At 37.8% G+C, this 17,156-nt stretch overlaps 1 protein-coding gene across 1 annotated transcript in view; it reads left to right on the top strand.

Annotated features, from left to right (window-relative positions):
- Positions 1–2,462: 2,462 nt before the first annotated feature.
- Ctl2 (Choline transporter-like 2) overlaps positions 2,463–17,156 on the top strand; it is a 387,011-nt gene continuing 372,317 nt past the window's right edge. Inside the window, exon 1 of the mRNA XM_090371991.1 lies at positions 2,463–2,564. The gene's annotated coding sequence lies outside the window, so the exon portion shown is untranslated. The remainder of the gene's footprint in view (positions 2,565–17,156) is intronic.

The raw sequence follows: 17,156 nt of genomic DNA, 5'->3' as shown, positions 1-17,156 counted from the left end.
GGATATAGATTCTCTGGTCAGTCAATAAGGTTCTGTGCTTTAACATGCAGAAGTCAAACGAACACCAGACGAATAATGCATGAACCAAATAAATTGCCAAATCAGACGTTGAAATACAGAGATCATTGCATTACTTATCTGCTTTCGTGGGCAGCACAGTTGGTAAATGGCTAATCACCCTACAGGGTAGAAAAGATTTGAGTTAGAATCTCATCGATAATGGGAGGAATTTTTATGGACCTTTTTTACAACGTGGCTGAATTAGTTGGTCTCAGGCGAGTGCAACACCGATTCTTTTATTTCGTCTAACAAACATTTTTCCAATTTTTCTAGACGAAAAATTGGCATTTTCATATAGCAAACAGGAAAATTACCACAGGACACACGCAATTTACAGACATAATAATACGGCGCAATATGGCCTAAGTTGCTAATGCGCCTGAAATAACGTCAAGCATTACTTATCATCTATTTTCAAATCTTTAAATAAGAAAAATAGATAAAAAAAGAAATATTTCGCTGTATTTATTTATTCGTTTTTGCTTTTAATTACACTGTTTGTATAAACCAACCTACGAGTTGGGGAGGTCCTCAAGTCCTCAAGGCTACTTGTGCATGTTTATTAATCTGTCACTGATCATGACACAATCTTTATTCTTTATCTAACGTTCTAATTTTTCTCTTTTCTGTTTGGATCGATCCGAGCTCAGGGACCTGGTATATCTGTGTATTGTATCTGTAAATTGTGTGGGTGTTCTCTGGTCGATTTTTCTGTTTTTCTGGGTCTACACTTCAGACCGACTGACTCAGCCACGGAGTGAAAAAAGCCCATTAAAGTTTTTTGCGTCATCGACGGGATTCGAACCCGGGCCTTTTCCACCGTGTATTATTTACATAACTACGTGTGGGTATTATTATTATTATTATTATTATTAGTCATATGGAGCAAGGAAGCCTCAGGCTTATGATGCTGCATAAGCCAAAAAAATTTCTGAGTTGACCTAAGAGAGAGAGAGAGAGAGAGAGAGAGAGAGAGAGAGAGAGAGAGAGAGAGAGAGAGAGAGAGAGAGAAGAATGATGATATCCAGCTCAGGACACTGGGTGTGCCAGGTCCATGCCCACCAGATGTGAGCCCCTGGGGGTGCGGAGAACACAAGAAATTTATGAAAATAATACACATGGGCATAAAAGTTAGCTCCTGTGTGTCTTTAATATGACAGATTTTTTTTTTGTCCTGTCGTATAAGGCAATGGTCAGGCAGCCTAGGCCACTTTTTGATTGTTTGAAGAAACTTCCATCTGGTGTTTTTTTTTTTTTTTTTTTTTTTATAAAAATCCCAAACACGAGAGGTATTAGAACCTATAGTACTTAGTACCGCGCATGGGTTGGAGGTTGAGAAGACGAAAGAAGATATTTGTTGACATTAGACTTGAATTTTTGTAGAAGTTAATAGCTTGAATAAATTTAAGGAATGAGAATTTTTGTATATTTTTATTTATTTATTTATTTATTTTTGGCTGATGATGTGTAAGTTGCATTTCAAAATTAATGATTTTGAAAATAATTAAAGACCAAATAAATTAAAAAAATTCCTTTATATTATAAAATAGAATAATAGTTATTTTTTATTTTATTTATTTATTTATTTTTTTGCACGGGTATCCTTTATGAAGCTGCACCCATAAAAAAAAAAATTCTCGTTGCACTTGTATAGTGCAGTGGTCTCCAAACTGGGGTACGCGGATGATTGGTAAGTAGAGCGAGCGATGCAATCCTTCTATTTGGATCAACATACCTATGTGAGGTGACTTTCTCTGCAATGACTATTATTAAAATCACGTTTAGAAATAAACTTAACTTGGAACCAGATCTTCGGGTAGTTGTCTCCCAAAATATGAAATCAAGATACACAGCAATAATGAAAAATATTAAGCACATTATTCTCACTAAAAAATTGCTCTTGATTTGATTTATACCACTTTGTACTTTAATTTCAATTTTGTTTTGTATTTCTGCATCGAATTATATTGTGATCTTTTCAAATTATATGTGATTCAAGATATAATGCATACCGTGTAAATTACTTATAAAGAAAACAAATAGCATTACATTACATTTACTACATTTGTTACGTTAATGATTTCATATAATTTTGTGCTTGAACTTCAATTTAATTTTGTTTTGTATTTTTTTTTTTTTTATTTGTGACCTTTTAAAATTAGATATAATGCCTTCCATGTAAATGATTTATAATTAAAAAAAATTACTTGTATATGTAATTTTTTATTTCGGGGTACGCGCCAGTTCTTAAGTAAAATAAGGGTGTGCGACCAAAAAAGTTTGAGAGACCACCGGTATAAAGGCATGAAGAAACTTTTTGTAAAAATTATAACACAGTGGAGTTGCAGTATTTATGCTTGATAGGTGGCGCAGTTGGTTGCTATAATTACCAGCAGACGCGAATTATTTCCAAAGGTTGTGAAAACATGAACGGTTCTTGATTTTTGTATTTCTGTAGTATATTACGATTAGTGGTGATCTGCCTCGTATTGTGCCGATATAAAGCAAGTTTCCTCATTGTCTATATCTATTTCATTATGAATGATGTACTCATGTTTCTTTCATTATAGATTATATTTTATTGTTTATCAGCTTTTTGTGTGAGAGGTATCTTAGGCATTTTCATGTCGTTCAGGGCGGTGTTTCTTAACTTAGTGCTCTTTAATCATTTCGTATCCTAACTTCTGAAAGTTTAATTATACCATAACGTTAAAGGCATAAGCTTTTTTTAAACAGCTGCTGAAACACTTCCACACCGTCTTCCAACAGTGTATACTATACCCTAGTTGAAAAATACTTTTGGGATATATATATATATATATATATATATATATATATATATATATTAAAGGGGGGGAAAAAAAAAGAGGATTTCGCGCAAGGTGGTAGAGAGGTTATCCAGATATTAATGTATTTGAATAATACCACATATTAATGTAAAGTATGATCAGAAAGTAGTAGAGTTGTTCTAAAAAATAGGCCTTGAGTGATTACATGGAGGATGCAACATTTAAAATATAGATTAAATTTTATATAAAGCATATTAAACGTAATTAGTAATTCGAAACGTTAATTTAGGAATTATAAAAGACTGATAAAAATAATTTCTGTGAACCTCTGATGTTCATGAAAGCAGTGCTAAAACTAAAATATAATTTTATTATGTAATCAGCTATATTTAATGAAGCTGTTGTTAACAGTGAAGGGTGTTAAACAAGGCACAGTATGAAAAATTGCGTTAAGGAATCCTAATTTTTGTTTGTCACTGTTTTAGTAATAGTAGCAAAAGATTCAAGAGAGCAAGCTTATACAGCATTAGCAAAAAAAAAAAAAAAAAAAACTCGCATTGCTGGTCCACCCACTCTAATAACTTGTCTAGTTCTTCCTTGAATTTATCCAAACTGTCTACTTCCATTTGTCTCTCTCTCTCTCTCTCTCTCTCTCACTCTCAGGATAACTCGGGAATTTTTTTTTTGCTGGTGCAGCATAAGCTTCAGGCTTCCTTGCACCATATGGCTAATAATGATAACAAAAAGATTTATTCCCACAATCAACTACTTGCTGGCTGAAAGAAAACTTTTGTTTTGCAAGCATCCTTCTTCAGTTTGAATTTATGCTCCTTCATGTGTGTAGTCTGAACACGAGGAAGAATGCCATCAGCATTGAGCATGCTCAGTCCATTCAAAATGGATTTATTTATCCATTTAAAGGAAATTTCTTTATATTCACATTACATGAAAATGCAGTTTCCGTAGTGCATATTCAATCCTTGCCACATGTTACTGAGGTTGATGTTTAACCCTGCAGCAGTGGTATCTGGTCTGAGAGGACCCCCACACTCACCAAAATATTTATTGCATGTTAGTTTCTGATCACTTGTTTGACATTATAACTTTATCTTCCTAATTATGACTTTAGTAGTTTTGGGAGTGATACATAGTTTATTCAGAATTGTTTGTGAAAAGGGTTAGATAGGTTTCAGCATTGCCTAAACAAGTTTGATTCTCTTGTCACACAGTTGCTGCTGTTGCCATTGGAAAGTTAATGTTTGTTTTATGATTGAATTATTATATAAAATGGTTTCTTGTCTATTGTTATTTATTTACAAAATATATTATAGATTCACTGAATGCACAAGTACATATTGGAGAATAATAAGAATTAGTAAATGTGGTTATGCAAGAAGTAAGATATGCTTTACATATTTAATGATGCCGAAATCACAAATGCCAGCGCAATACATAAAAAAATCAGTAAACTACTGAGTGCTGGGCATGCAGGATGAAGGGTTTGTAGTCATTAGTGTAGTATCTCAAATATAGATCTTTATGGTAACTGAAAAAAAGTTTCTAGTACCCAGGCTTGGCCTAAAACTGAGGAACTAATGAAAATGTTGTCTATTTGATTCTTTCCAGTTGTGAATACAATGGTGGGAGAAGTGACTCGGACTTCTTCCTGGAGAACAGATTAAAGTCTTGGGGGAGAAGCGACTGGCAGGTGGGGGCCATGCAAGACTCATTAGCAAGGGCACATGCAAGAAAGCAAGCTTATATAGCATTAGCCAAAAAAAAAAAAACACACACACACACACACCCCTTTCTCATTTCACCCATCCACTCCCTCCAAATGTTTGTCTAGTTCTGTCTTGAACCTGTTTAAGCTATCAACTTCTACAACAACAGATCGAAGTTTGTTCCAGCAATCAGCCACCTGCTGGCTAAAGGCAAACTTCTGCACATCTATCCTACAACTGTCTTTCCTCAATTTGAATTTATGCCTTCTCAGGTGATTATTCTGAGCAAGAGGAAGAATCCCATCAGCACTGAGCATGCTCAAACCATTCAAGGCTTTATACACCTCAATCAGATCACCTCGCAGGTGCCTAGTCTCCAGACACTGTAATCTGCAAAATGTAAGCCTTTCTTCGTAAGAGCAACTCTTCGTTCCATTCACTAATCTTGTTGTCCTTCTCTGTACTCGTTCCAACAGCTCTACATCCTTCTTAAAATGATTCTTCCAGACCTGTATACAGTTCTCAAGGTGTAGCCTGACCATTGCCTTATGCAAGGGGATAATCACCTCCTTATCCCTGCTAAAAAAATTCCTATATATCATTGACAAGACACCATAGGCTACTCTTGCAGACCATCTGCACTGCTCAGAAAACTTCATATCTGCTTGCACAATTATCCCCAGGTCCTTTTCACTCTCTATCACTGTCAATGTAGTACCACACAGTTGATATGGTGTAGTACTGTATTAATCAAAACAGTGGAACATCTCTCTTCTTCACCCTTCTAAAAGGTTTTGAGTGCAGAAGTCTGCTGGGAAAGTCATTTCATATGTATTCTAGGATACAGAAAGAGTGATCATTGTCAATTTCCTGGAACAAGGTACCATTATCAATGCCAAGTATTATTCTATCCTTCTGAGACATTTTTGTGAGAAGCTGAAGAGGCATGGAATATTAGACAAAGGAATCATCTGCTGTCAATACAATGCACTGGCGCACTCTGCATTTTGTGACTCTGGCTACACTGTGACTGTGGGTTTGAATTATTGCAGTATCCTCCTTAGTCACTGCATTTGTCTCCATTGGACTATTTTCTCTTTCCAAATATCAAAAAGGACTTGAAAGGGAAGAAATTCAAGTGACAATTCTGTGATGGATGCAGTGAACAACTGGTTTGAATCAGAATTTTCTGAATTTTATTTGAGTGGGTTACGAAAGCCAGTGGATTTTGCCAGAAAATGTATTGGCTTAAGTGCTTAAGGTGGGGGGGACTGTGTTGACAAATAAATGGATTTCACAACTTTCCAGCATTCCTCTGTGAGAGATGAGAAACTTTTGAACTTCCCCTCGTGCAGTATACTACCACTGTTGTGTGCTTTTTAGACTAAAGGTGCCTATTGCACATTGAGCACCATAAATTCCTCAGTCCCTTTGCCTGGTCCCAAAGGTTTGTTGTGGACATTCTTCAGTGATGATTGCTATGGTTGCTACTTGGAATCAAAAATGGTGATATTCAGGTCCAGATGTGAGTTAAGTGGCTTGAATTTTTGCCGTCTGGTCATTCTTTGGCAACAAAATTTTCTGCTTGTACCTTCACAATGGGACCATTAGTAAACCTGGGTATATCACCATTTGCAAGATGAAAAATGTTGCTCCTGGAATATTGGGAGTAAGCAAGGGTTGATGTGTGGAGACCATACTACACAGAAGAGTGCCTGATCCAGTGTCTCTAGGCGATATTAGAGGTAGGTGACTCATCACCTGCTACAGTATTACCACTTTATTTATGAGGAAGCTTTAAGTTAGAAAACCATGTTTGGTCTTTACAGAAAAGTTCTAGCATCTCCCTGTCTTTTTTGTAATGCAGTATTGGTTGTGTCTTTGAGCTAGTGGTCTGCACGGGCCTATATATATATTTTTTTTTACCAGGCCTGTCCTGAAGTCTAGACAGCCCGACTTGAGCTGAGCCCGAAGTCTATACAGCCCAGTGTGACCTGAGCCCGAATTTGTTTTTTTAAATTCATATCTCCCCACCCTGAACCGATTTTTATCCTACCGTGATTGAAACTTTTTATATAAATAAAATCACTAGCATTACTTTTAAGTTTCATAATAATAATAATAAAAAAATAACTTTCAGATTCAAAATTTCAATATTAATAATTATATAACAATAATAATTATCCAAAATAATTATCAATACTAATTAAATAAAAAAGAAAATGTAATAAATTTTTGTTTTACCATATATAATAAATTCCAAAATGAATATTGATATCCACCTCTACTTAAATTAAAAAATTAGAACTGACTGTCACTGGCAATTCTCACTGTATTGAATTTAAATTAATATTTTTAAATGATCTAGTCTTTTTTAGTTTTCCTATAACAACCAAAGGCAATTTATGACTTCTGCTGGCATTAGCACATACTATCTAGTGATGCAGTCTTTTTGCATCTTATATCCCATTGCCATATGTTCATTGAGGCCAGTGTCTTTTGAGGTAGTGCCTTCCAGTTAAGTCAGTATCATCGGAGTTGTATATTTGGTCTTTAACCAAACTTCAGTCAGCTATTTCCCTCTGTAGTTTTTCACGATAAACAGAAATTGTTGCACTATCTGCTCTTAGCTTCTTACCTGGATCGACAACTGTTGAATACCATTGCAAAACTTCGTCCAGCCATCTAATGCTAGTCTTGAATGAAGGATCTCTGCCTAGTTGTTTAATTGATGTCAATGGCTTTTCCGATTATTATAGGTCCTGACAATGGAATTCTTTGGCTACATTTTTGAACAAACCATTGAAACGTTGCAGTATCCAATTGTTCATTTTTAGCAAGTTTAATTGTTTTACGACTTTTAACATTACTGTCAGTGGTTTCCATTTTCGACGTGTGGTTTTCGGTTTTGTCTGCATCACGCTTTATATCATTTACTTTTGTTCTTCCTATTCGATAAACCGAAGCTATATTTCTAGAACTTTCACCTTTTCTTAGATGATTGATTATTTCAATTTTTTGTGATAATCCCAACACTACTTGCTGATGTTTCTCTGTCATTTCAATAGATTTACTAAATAAAAATTATTAAAACACGAAATAAGGTTAAAGTATAACCGTATACAGTGAATTGTAAATAAAGACTGAGTGACGTATGGTGCCGATAACAGTGCATTACGGCGAAGTGATGGTTAATAGAGACTGATGGTAAATAGGGTGACGGGCAATCAAAGTTCCACTGTACAATAGTAATGGGTGAAGTCACTCTTTTTATTGATGATACTTCTGACATTACTGTATGAACTCATATAACTCATACTGTATAACTAATGAGACTTGTGGCAGAGAAGAAAAATGCATGGAATGCATATAAATTATCAGGCGATACAGAAGCCTATGGCAGATACAGTATAAGCTAGTCTGTAATCAAGTCACAAAGGAGATTAGTCAAGCAAAGGCAGCTTACAAGAAATCTTTGGCAAAGGATGCTAAGAAAAGCAGCAAGGACTTCTTTACTTATATAAACTCCAAAAGGAAGGGGATGAATCAGATTGGTCACTTGATATTGATGGTTAAACTGTTGATGATCCTGCTCAGATAGCTGATAATCTGAACGAGTACTTTGCATCTACATTCACACAGGTTGAGTTGTTAAGGGAGGAAAATGCCAGAAGTTTATCAAGCTGTAATAGGGTGGTTAATGATTTTGTGATGACTGAGTGCAAAGTGGAGAAATTTTTGAAGTTAAACATAAATGCACCTGGGGTTTATGGGATCTATCCAGTTATATTAAAGGAGGTGGCAAAGGAACTAAGCAAACTCTTAGCCATAATTATGAGAGCATCCTTGGACTCAAAGGAAGTCCCCACAGACTGGAGATGTGCAAATGTATCTGCAATTCACAAAGTGGGAATCTAAGGGTGACATGAGTAATTACAGACCAGTTAGTTTAACTTCTGTTCTGGGTAAAATAATGGAGTCACTGGTTAAGGATGCATTGCAGGATCATCTAGACAAGACTCCAGTAATGATTCAGACACAGCATGGGTTTATTAAAGGCAAGTCTTGTGTAACAAATTTGATTGGATACTATGATGTGGCTACAAAAGTACTAGATGCAAAAAATATTTTGATATCATATACTTGGATTTCAGGAAAGCTTTTGATGCTGTTGCACATGGAAGATTACTGTACAAATTGGAGCAGTATGGTATTAAGGGTAAGTTGCTACAATGGATAAAAGGGTGGGTGAGTGGGAGAAGACAAGAGTGGTAATCAGTGGATCCTGCTCTTCGTGGACTAATGTTATTAGTGAAGTCCCACGGGGTTCAGTGTTGGACCCACTGTTGTATATTTATCAGTGAATATCAGACTTAATGTTGAAGTTGCAGATGATACAAAGTTTGGCAGGGTTGTTAATGGCAGTGTGCTACTGCAACAGGATCTAGAAAATTTGGGCAGATGGCTGAGAAGTGGAAACTGAAGTTTAACATTGACAAATGCAAAGTACTGCATATGGGTAGAAGTAACCCCAGAGGAACATACCAAATGCGTGGTACTATACTTAAGGTGGTAGAAAATGAAAAAGACCTGGGAGTGATTGTGCAGTCAGATATGAAGTTTTCTGAGCAATGTAGACAGGCAGCCAGAGCAGGTCATGGGGTGTTGTCAGTGATATACAGGAATTTTACTAGCAGGGGAAAAGGTGATTTTCCTTTATATAAGGCAATGGTCAGGCCCTGCTTTGAGAACTGTGTACAGGTCTGGAGGCCTCATTTTAGAAAGGATGTAGAGTTGCTTGAGTGTGTACAGAAAAGGCCAACAGGATTGGTTAGGGGAACGAAGGGGTCCTCTTACAAAGAAAGACTTAGGTTCTGCAAATTGCAGCGGCTGGAGACTAGGCTCCTGTGAAGTGATCTGATTGAGGTGTGTGAAATCGTTTTTTTTTTTTTTTGACTGATGCTGTATAAGCTCATACGCTTGCTTTCTTGCATCATATGCCTCTGTTACTACTGAAACTATTACTAAACAGTTAAAACTAAGTGTTCCTGTATAGTATAATACCCTAACAAATCCCTTGGATTTAATTGAGCTTGAGCTTGTTTCTCTAGCATTAATTTCCCACTCATTTGAAATATTGCTTCCCTGAAAACATCTGGCAAGAATAAGCTGTTCTGGCAACAAACAAATACTCTTGAGACATGTAGAATCGTTACTTTGGCCCATGTAATCAGATACACACAGTATAGTACCCCCCTGCCCCCACACCAACTAGCAGTTTTTCTGAATTCTTAAGGTACCCTCAGTAATACTGGCAAAAACCTGTGCACCACTTTGTCTCTCCTGTCTGTTCAAAATAGATTCCTTTTATTACAAGTGCGAGCCATGCTGATTAAAAAAATAATTTTCACTCAGAAACCTTGCTGTCTCAAGTCTTGAATTAATCCACAGGGCTTTTGGCATATAGCCCCTATTTTTGCGGGACAAAAAAATTGAGTCACATGCACATTCTGACCTAACTAACAAATCATCGATTTGTGTGTGGATTTATCATTAGTTCTTATATAAATAATAATGCTCTTTATCTCCTCTCCCCAAAAAAATCTGAAAATCTATTGGTGACATTAATTGTTGCCCTCAGCAGACACACTCTGATTCTACTCCTTATTACAATAAATATTAATAATTTCTCTGACAGTGGAATCCCTCAATAGAACTAAATCCTTTTGAACCAAAGCAGTGAGCACTTGATCAGTGTTTTTTTTTTTTTTTTTTAAATGAAAACCCCAAACCTGAGACGAGAGTATTAGAACCTATAGTACTTAGTACCGTGCTTGGGTTGGAGGTTGAGATGAAATAAGATTTGTTGACATTAGACTTGAACGTCTGTAGACTGTAATTTTCAGGAAATACATATGAAGGGAGGTTGTTCCAGAAAACAGCAGTTGAATGAATAAACAAGGAAGATGAAAAGGTGGTAATGTGAGTTTGAAGTTGGACAGTAAATGGATGTTGCTGGTGGCAGCATGTGTTTGAACTGTTTTGAAAGAGAGAGCAGGAATTATCGAAGCCAGTTCAGAAGAACAGTGCAGGAATTATCGAAGCCAGTTCGGAAGAACAGTGCCCATGGAAGTATCTGTAGAAAAGGCATGCAGCAGAAACAGTACGCCTATGAGATAGCAAGTGGAGAGAGACTGTTAGAGATGAGTCATTAATTAACCTAACTGCCGTCTTCTGAATGGAATCTAGAAGCCTGTGAGAGGTTTTGGGGGCACCAACCCCAGTTGTGGGAACAGTATTCCATGATGGGGCAAATTTGCAGTTTATACAGAGTGAATAGCTGTTTGGAAGAAAAGTAATGCTGAGAGCGAAAGAGAAAACCAAGTTTTTTTAGAACAGAGGAAGCAATAGTTGTAATATTTGCTTAGCACAAGCAATATTTGTAATATTAAAAATATTGCTTGACAGAAGAATATTTGCTTGTGCCAAGAGAGATTAGAAGTCAGGGAAATCCCCAAAAGAGATATATCATCTTGCCTAGAAATCTTGAGTGTCACCAAAGATAAGCATAGGAGCAGAAGAATCCTTTTTGCGAGATATAAGACAGGACTAAGACAGGTTTAGAAGGATTGAAATCAACTAATTTGTCTTTGCCCCACTGGAGAATTACCTGGAGATCGGCATTTAAGGAATTGGTTGTGGATATTCTAGAAGTTGACTATTGATGATCTTTCTCAGGTAGCTGATAAACTGAATGAGTATTTGGCATCTAAATTCACACAAGGAGTTATTCAATGAGGGGAGTGCCAGAAGTTTATCAAACACTAACAGGGAACTAAATGATTTTGTAATAACTGAGAGCGAAGTGGAGGAGAAATTGTTGAAGTTTAACATAAGGAAGTCACCTGGGGTGGACGGGATCTATCCAGTTATATTAAAGGAGGCAGCAAAGAAAGTAAGCAAACCCTTAGCCATAATTATGATAGCTTCCTTGGACTCAGGGATAGGTCCCCATGGACTGGAGGTTTGTACATGTATCACCAATTCACAAAGGGGTTTCAAAAGATGACACAAGTAACTACAGACCTGTTAGTTTAACTTGTGTTCCTGGGAAAACAATGGAGCCGCTAGTTAAAGAAGCATTGCAGGATCATCTAGACAAGACTGCAGTAATAGTTAAGACACAGCATGGGTTTGTCAAAGGCATTTAAGGAATAGGTCTTGAGGTCATTTGAGGTCTTGTCTGACCAATTTGATTGCTTACTATGATGTGGTCACAAAGGAACTGAATGCAAAAAACAATTTTGATATCATATACTTGGATTTTAGGAAAACTTTTGATACTGTTGCACATGGAAGACTGCTATACAAATTGGAGAGGTATGGCATTAAGGGTAAGTTGCTACAATGGATAAAGGAATGTTTAATTTGGAGACAACAGAGAGTGGTAATCAATGGACACTGCTCTACGTGGACAAATGTTATTAGTGGAGTTCTCCAGGGTTTGGTGTTGGGCCCATTGTTTTGTATATATATCAATGATATTGATGAAGCTATATCAGTTTTAGTGTCCAAGTTTGCAGATGATACAAAGGTTGGCAGTGTTGTTAACTACAGTAAGGACAGTATGCTACTCCAACTGGATCTAGATAAGTTGGAAAAATGGGCTGAGAAGTGGCAGCTGAAGATTCACATTGATGCATATGGGTAGCAATAACTGAAGAGAAATGTACTAACTGTGTGGTACTACACTCAGGAAAGTGAAAAAGACCTGGGGGTAATTGTGCAGTCAAATATGAAGTTTGCTGAGCAGTGTAGACAGGCTGCCAGGCAGGTCATGGAGTCTTGTCAATAATAAACAGCAGACTCTTGATTTACTGGAATCGGATCTGGGATCCTTCAAGACCCCAAAAAAAAAAAAAAAAAAAAAAAAAAAAATCAACCAGAAATCACAAATTCAAGTAATAACTAGAATAGGTATAAACAGATTTTGCAAGTCATAAATAAGCCACAAGAAGTGGCAAAGAGACCAAATGTGTTTAGTTTTTTTTAGTGCGTCGATTGTCGTGTTCTGTTGCACCACAAAAAGACAAATTTTGTTTTGTTATTTATGTCAGTGTTTTTGAAAAAAAATTTTTTTTTTTTTTCGTTTAGAAATCGCGAAAATGATGGGTAAACGCAAAGAGTTGCGCTTTCAGTTAAACAAAGACTTGAAATTATTCAAAAGTTTGAAAACGGTGCATCCGTAAAATCTCTAATGAACCATTATAATGTTCGTGACCAAACCATATGCGACATTGTAAAAAAATAAAGGGAAGCTATTCGATTTAAAATCGACTTTGCAAAAAATAAAGGGAATCATTGCATTGGACACGAGTTAAGTGTGTGGTAAGTTTTTTTTTATCTATCGCCATATTTTTTATGTAGGTTGCTGAACATTTTTCGATACAGTAAGTCCCCAACTTATGCAACTATGGATTTACGTAAATTTGTTTTCACTCAAATTTTTTTTTTTTTTTTTTTCTTTAGGATTGTAAAATATAAAGCAACAACAAAAAAATAATAATAAGCAATCAATAACTATGATCACAACACACGCAAGTGAGATCGGAGTAACAAGCAAAACAATAGGAAAAAAAGAGAAGATTCTTACAATTATTTATGGTTTTTTTTTTATGCAATAAGATCGAGTTTACTACCTATTTATAATAGATTGCGCTAACAGAAACGCCCAGTAAAACAGAAAGTGCAAATTGTTTTATTGTTTTTTTTGTTCACCTCCAGAAATTTGCTTTAGTAAAATGTGAGCTCGTGTGGGGTGATAATAGTGAGTTTTCGCCTTAACCCTGTGAAGTTCTTTCCAGAAAATTTCATTTTGACTGTTATCATGTGCTGACTAAGAGAATAAGTGCCAGCGGTACTGGTACATCTACCAACAAGGAAAGCGATCGATTTGGATCAGAAAATTAAACTAATAAGAATGTATGAAAATGGTCAAACATTGACAAGTATCATGCTGAATTCAGATTTGTAAATAATAATAGAGTAGCAATATGTTACTAGTCATTCCCGAGTTACGTAAAACTTGATGAAGTAAGAAGTCTTGGAATGTATCCCTTACGTATGTTGGAGACTTCTGTATTTTAGGATTAACCAGGAAATCGATTATCCGGGATTTGTTTTTTACCATCTATCCTGGAAACTTGAGTCTACTATATAGGAATTTTGCTAGCAGGAACAGGGAGGTGATTATCCCATTATCCAAAGCAATGGGAATTCATTATGGCTGCCTTACTGTACAGACACGTGTTTCATCACTCTGCTAAAATGTATGTGCTTTTAAAATGTGTTTTTGCTGTAGTTATTACCCTGAATTGTGTCATCACAGGAAGATATTCATCAGAGGACTCCAGAGGTGAGAAACTTTTAGTTATATTGGGATTAGATCCGGACATTAACGTTTGTATCTATTTCCCTTGTTGTCAGACTGCACTGGTCACCATGTGGCTGACAACAGATATATAGAGTGCACCAAGAAAATGCGGTTGCCATGTTCCTATCTGGCACTTGACTGGGGAGGTTGCCCCCATTAGTGTAAACGTGGGCTGTAAGAGTGGCCCAACTTTTGTTTGAGAAAACTGCTCCAGAAACAGTTTAAAATATGTTTAGTGCCTACCCCCCACCTACATAAACTTTACGTGGAAGAAGACATTCTCAGCTTCTGTTACCATGAGGAGAAAGCCGATGCCACCATTGTGATCAGCGACCTCCAAAATTAGTCCCTCAGTGCAACCTTCACTCTTGGGCATTCCCACTGCCACGTGTGGGGAATAGCCAAAAACTTCACTGGCACACTTAAAGCTGCCAAATATAGCTATGACCTTGTAGCAGGTTTCTTTTTGCAGCACTTTGTGAGATCTCCTACGTGCACAACTAGAAATCCCCATAATTCGCACTGATCTGGTTATTCGGAATATACCAAAATGGAGGGGAAATTTGAAAAATCCAATGACCCAGTAGCACAATCAAATTGACTAATAATATTGGATGAGCAGGAAAATGCAGAAGACTCCCCGTTCCGGGGACCCCCAAACAAAGAGGAAGAACTGAAATGTGACGGTTCCAAAGTCAGAATGGTAGACGCGTTCCCAGACTGAGGCAAGGGAATCGCAGGAAAATTTCACATCCCAAAAGGACCCCAGCGACGAGAAACAGCAGGACCAGCCACTGGACCCCCACCCTGCTAGAAGGTACACTACAAGAAAAAACACTGTTCCTTAAAATGGCACTGGAGAGCCAATAGGCTCTCCAGTGTCGTTTTAAGATTAACTGGAGCAAGGAACACCCAAACAGGGTTAGCACCAGATTTAGGGTGCAAATTCTGACGATCTTCAACAAGATGTAAGCAATATTAACTGAAACCCATCTAGAAAGTGAAAGAGTGATAGCTAAGCTACAAGCTTACATTGATTGTGGGGAAAACAAAATGCCACAGCGTGCTCCCACATACGCTCAAGTGCTGAGGACCCCACCTAACGAAGAGAAAGCTACAACTACTGACATGGAGATAAAATGCAAGACCCTTCTGCTGAGGCTGCACCTGGTCATTCTTAGACCGACATCAGCAGATGAGCACAGTACTAGCAAACAAGTTAGAAACCTGGTAGTGACAAACCTGACCGAAGACTTCAAGGATACAAAAATAAAGTCCGTGCGAAAAACTCGAAACATTGCCATCATAATTGAAACGCAGACTAAGGAGGATGCCAATAAGATACTCCAAAACCAGAGGATTCAGACCCTAGGCCTCGAAGCCTTGCCTCCCAAAAGGAAAGGACGAAGCATACCCCTGACATACAAAATAGTACAGGACAACAGAGAAACTCCCTGGGACTGCATACTTATAATAAACCTGGATATTACCATAATTAAAATTCCTAACTACTGCACATCATGGGCCGTATATGCCCATATTATCACGTCTCTGGGCGGATTCTATGTGGTCTCGCTGTACAGCTGCCAAGGGGGAGGACATCTTGCCAGTCACCAGATATCTGCACAACCTTCTTACTGACCTCCCCAATGCCAGGATCATTGTGGGAGCGGTTGTGAACTGTCAGTCCCCGGCGTGATTTAGCAAAACTTCGGATAGACGTGGCACTTGAAACGGGCAATGCCGAAGATTATCTGGCAGACAGCCCATTTACAAACTTAAACCAGCCGAACAACCCTACTACTTTCTTCAGTATGATGTGGGAATCCACTATTGATATCACTGTAGCCACCAGATCTCTGGCTGAGCATCTCACTTTGTGGACTGTTAGGGAAAACTGGACTACGTCAGACCACAGGGTCATCGTATTTGAACTTCACCGCTCCATAATTAGGCAGCAAATGGCAAGGCAAACCCAACATAGATTTGCATTAGAGAAGGCAGATTGTCACTATTCCAGATGCTTCTGAATAGTACAGCTCAAACCCTTCAAATGGAAGGACTAGACCCTGACCAACACCAGACAGCAGTTGTAAACCTAATTAATGTGGCAGCCAACAACTCCAAGAGCAAAAAGCAGACCCCAGGAGCTGTACCCTGGTGGTGCCCGGAGCTACAGCAACTTAGACATGAACTAAACAGGAGAAAACTGTTCCAGCGAGCACGAAGATCCTGCCAGCCGTGGAAGTGGATGAACTAAGACAGTACTATCGCGAGACAAGAAATCAATATATGGCCCTGATCCGACAGCGAAAGCAACGCTCCTGGGAGCACTTTGTCTCCACAACCGGAAATGATTCTCCCTGGGGTGGGTGGTCTATAGAGTGATAACAAATAAACTCCCCAAGGGAGAAGCTATCCCTGTAACTAAAACACCACAGGGAACACATACCAAAATGTGGCAGGATTCTATAAGTAATGTCTTGAACACCATGTTTCCGGAGTATCTTGTCCCTTCCACCTCAGAGCAAATAACACTATGCCATGATAATGATGCCTACAGCACCACCCTCGCAGAAGACCCTCTCACCAAAATTCAACTGGAAATCGCAGCCATGAAACTAAGAAATAAAAAAATCGCCAGGCACAGACCTCTTAGAGCACGAGATAGTTAAAAAGGCCGTCAAAACCACTCCAGAGGTTATACTCAACCTATAAATTGAATCACTGCCTCAGAAAAGGTTATTTTCTGCAAGCATGGAGAAATGCCAAACTACGCCTCATTCTCAAAAACCCTACTAAACAACAGGACCTTCTGGAGTCATACCGTCTGGGCTCCTCTCAGTTTTGAGCAAACTCTTCGAACACCTTCTAAGAAACAGAATTGAAGCCTGCTATTCTGCTGCAGGCCTTCAGTCCCAAAATCAGTTTGACTTTAGGAAGGGCTGCTCCACTCTGGATGCTCTAGAAAACATTACAAATGCTGCAGCGACAACAAACAAGAAATACTTCTTGTTATAGCAATAGACTTTGCCGGGGCGTTTGACACCCTATGGTGGCCAAGCGTCCTAAGCTGGCTCCGAAAGGCCAACATACCTGCAAATCTGTACAAATGCATAGGATCATATCTCTCAAATATATTTTTCACTG

Source organism: Mastigoproctus giganteus, chromosome 4 (assembly GCF_048544385.1).
Source record: "Mastigoproctus giganteus isolate SK-2022 chromosome 4, ASM4854438v1, whole genome shotgun sequence".
Taxonomy (NCBI): domain Eukaryota; kingdom Metazoa; phylum Arthropoda; class Arachnida; order Uropygi; family Thelyphonidae; genus Mastigoproctus; species Mastigoproctus giganteus.
This window is presented reverse-complemented; position numbering and strand designations above follow the sequence as displayed.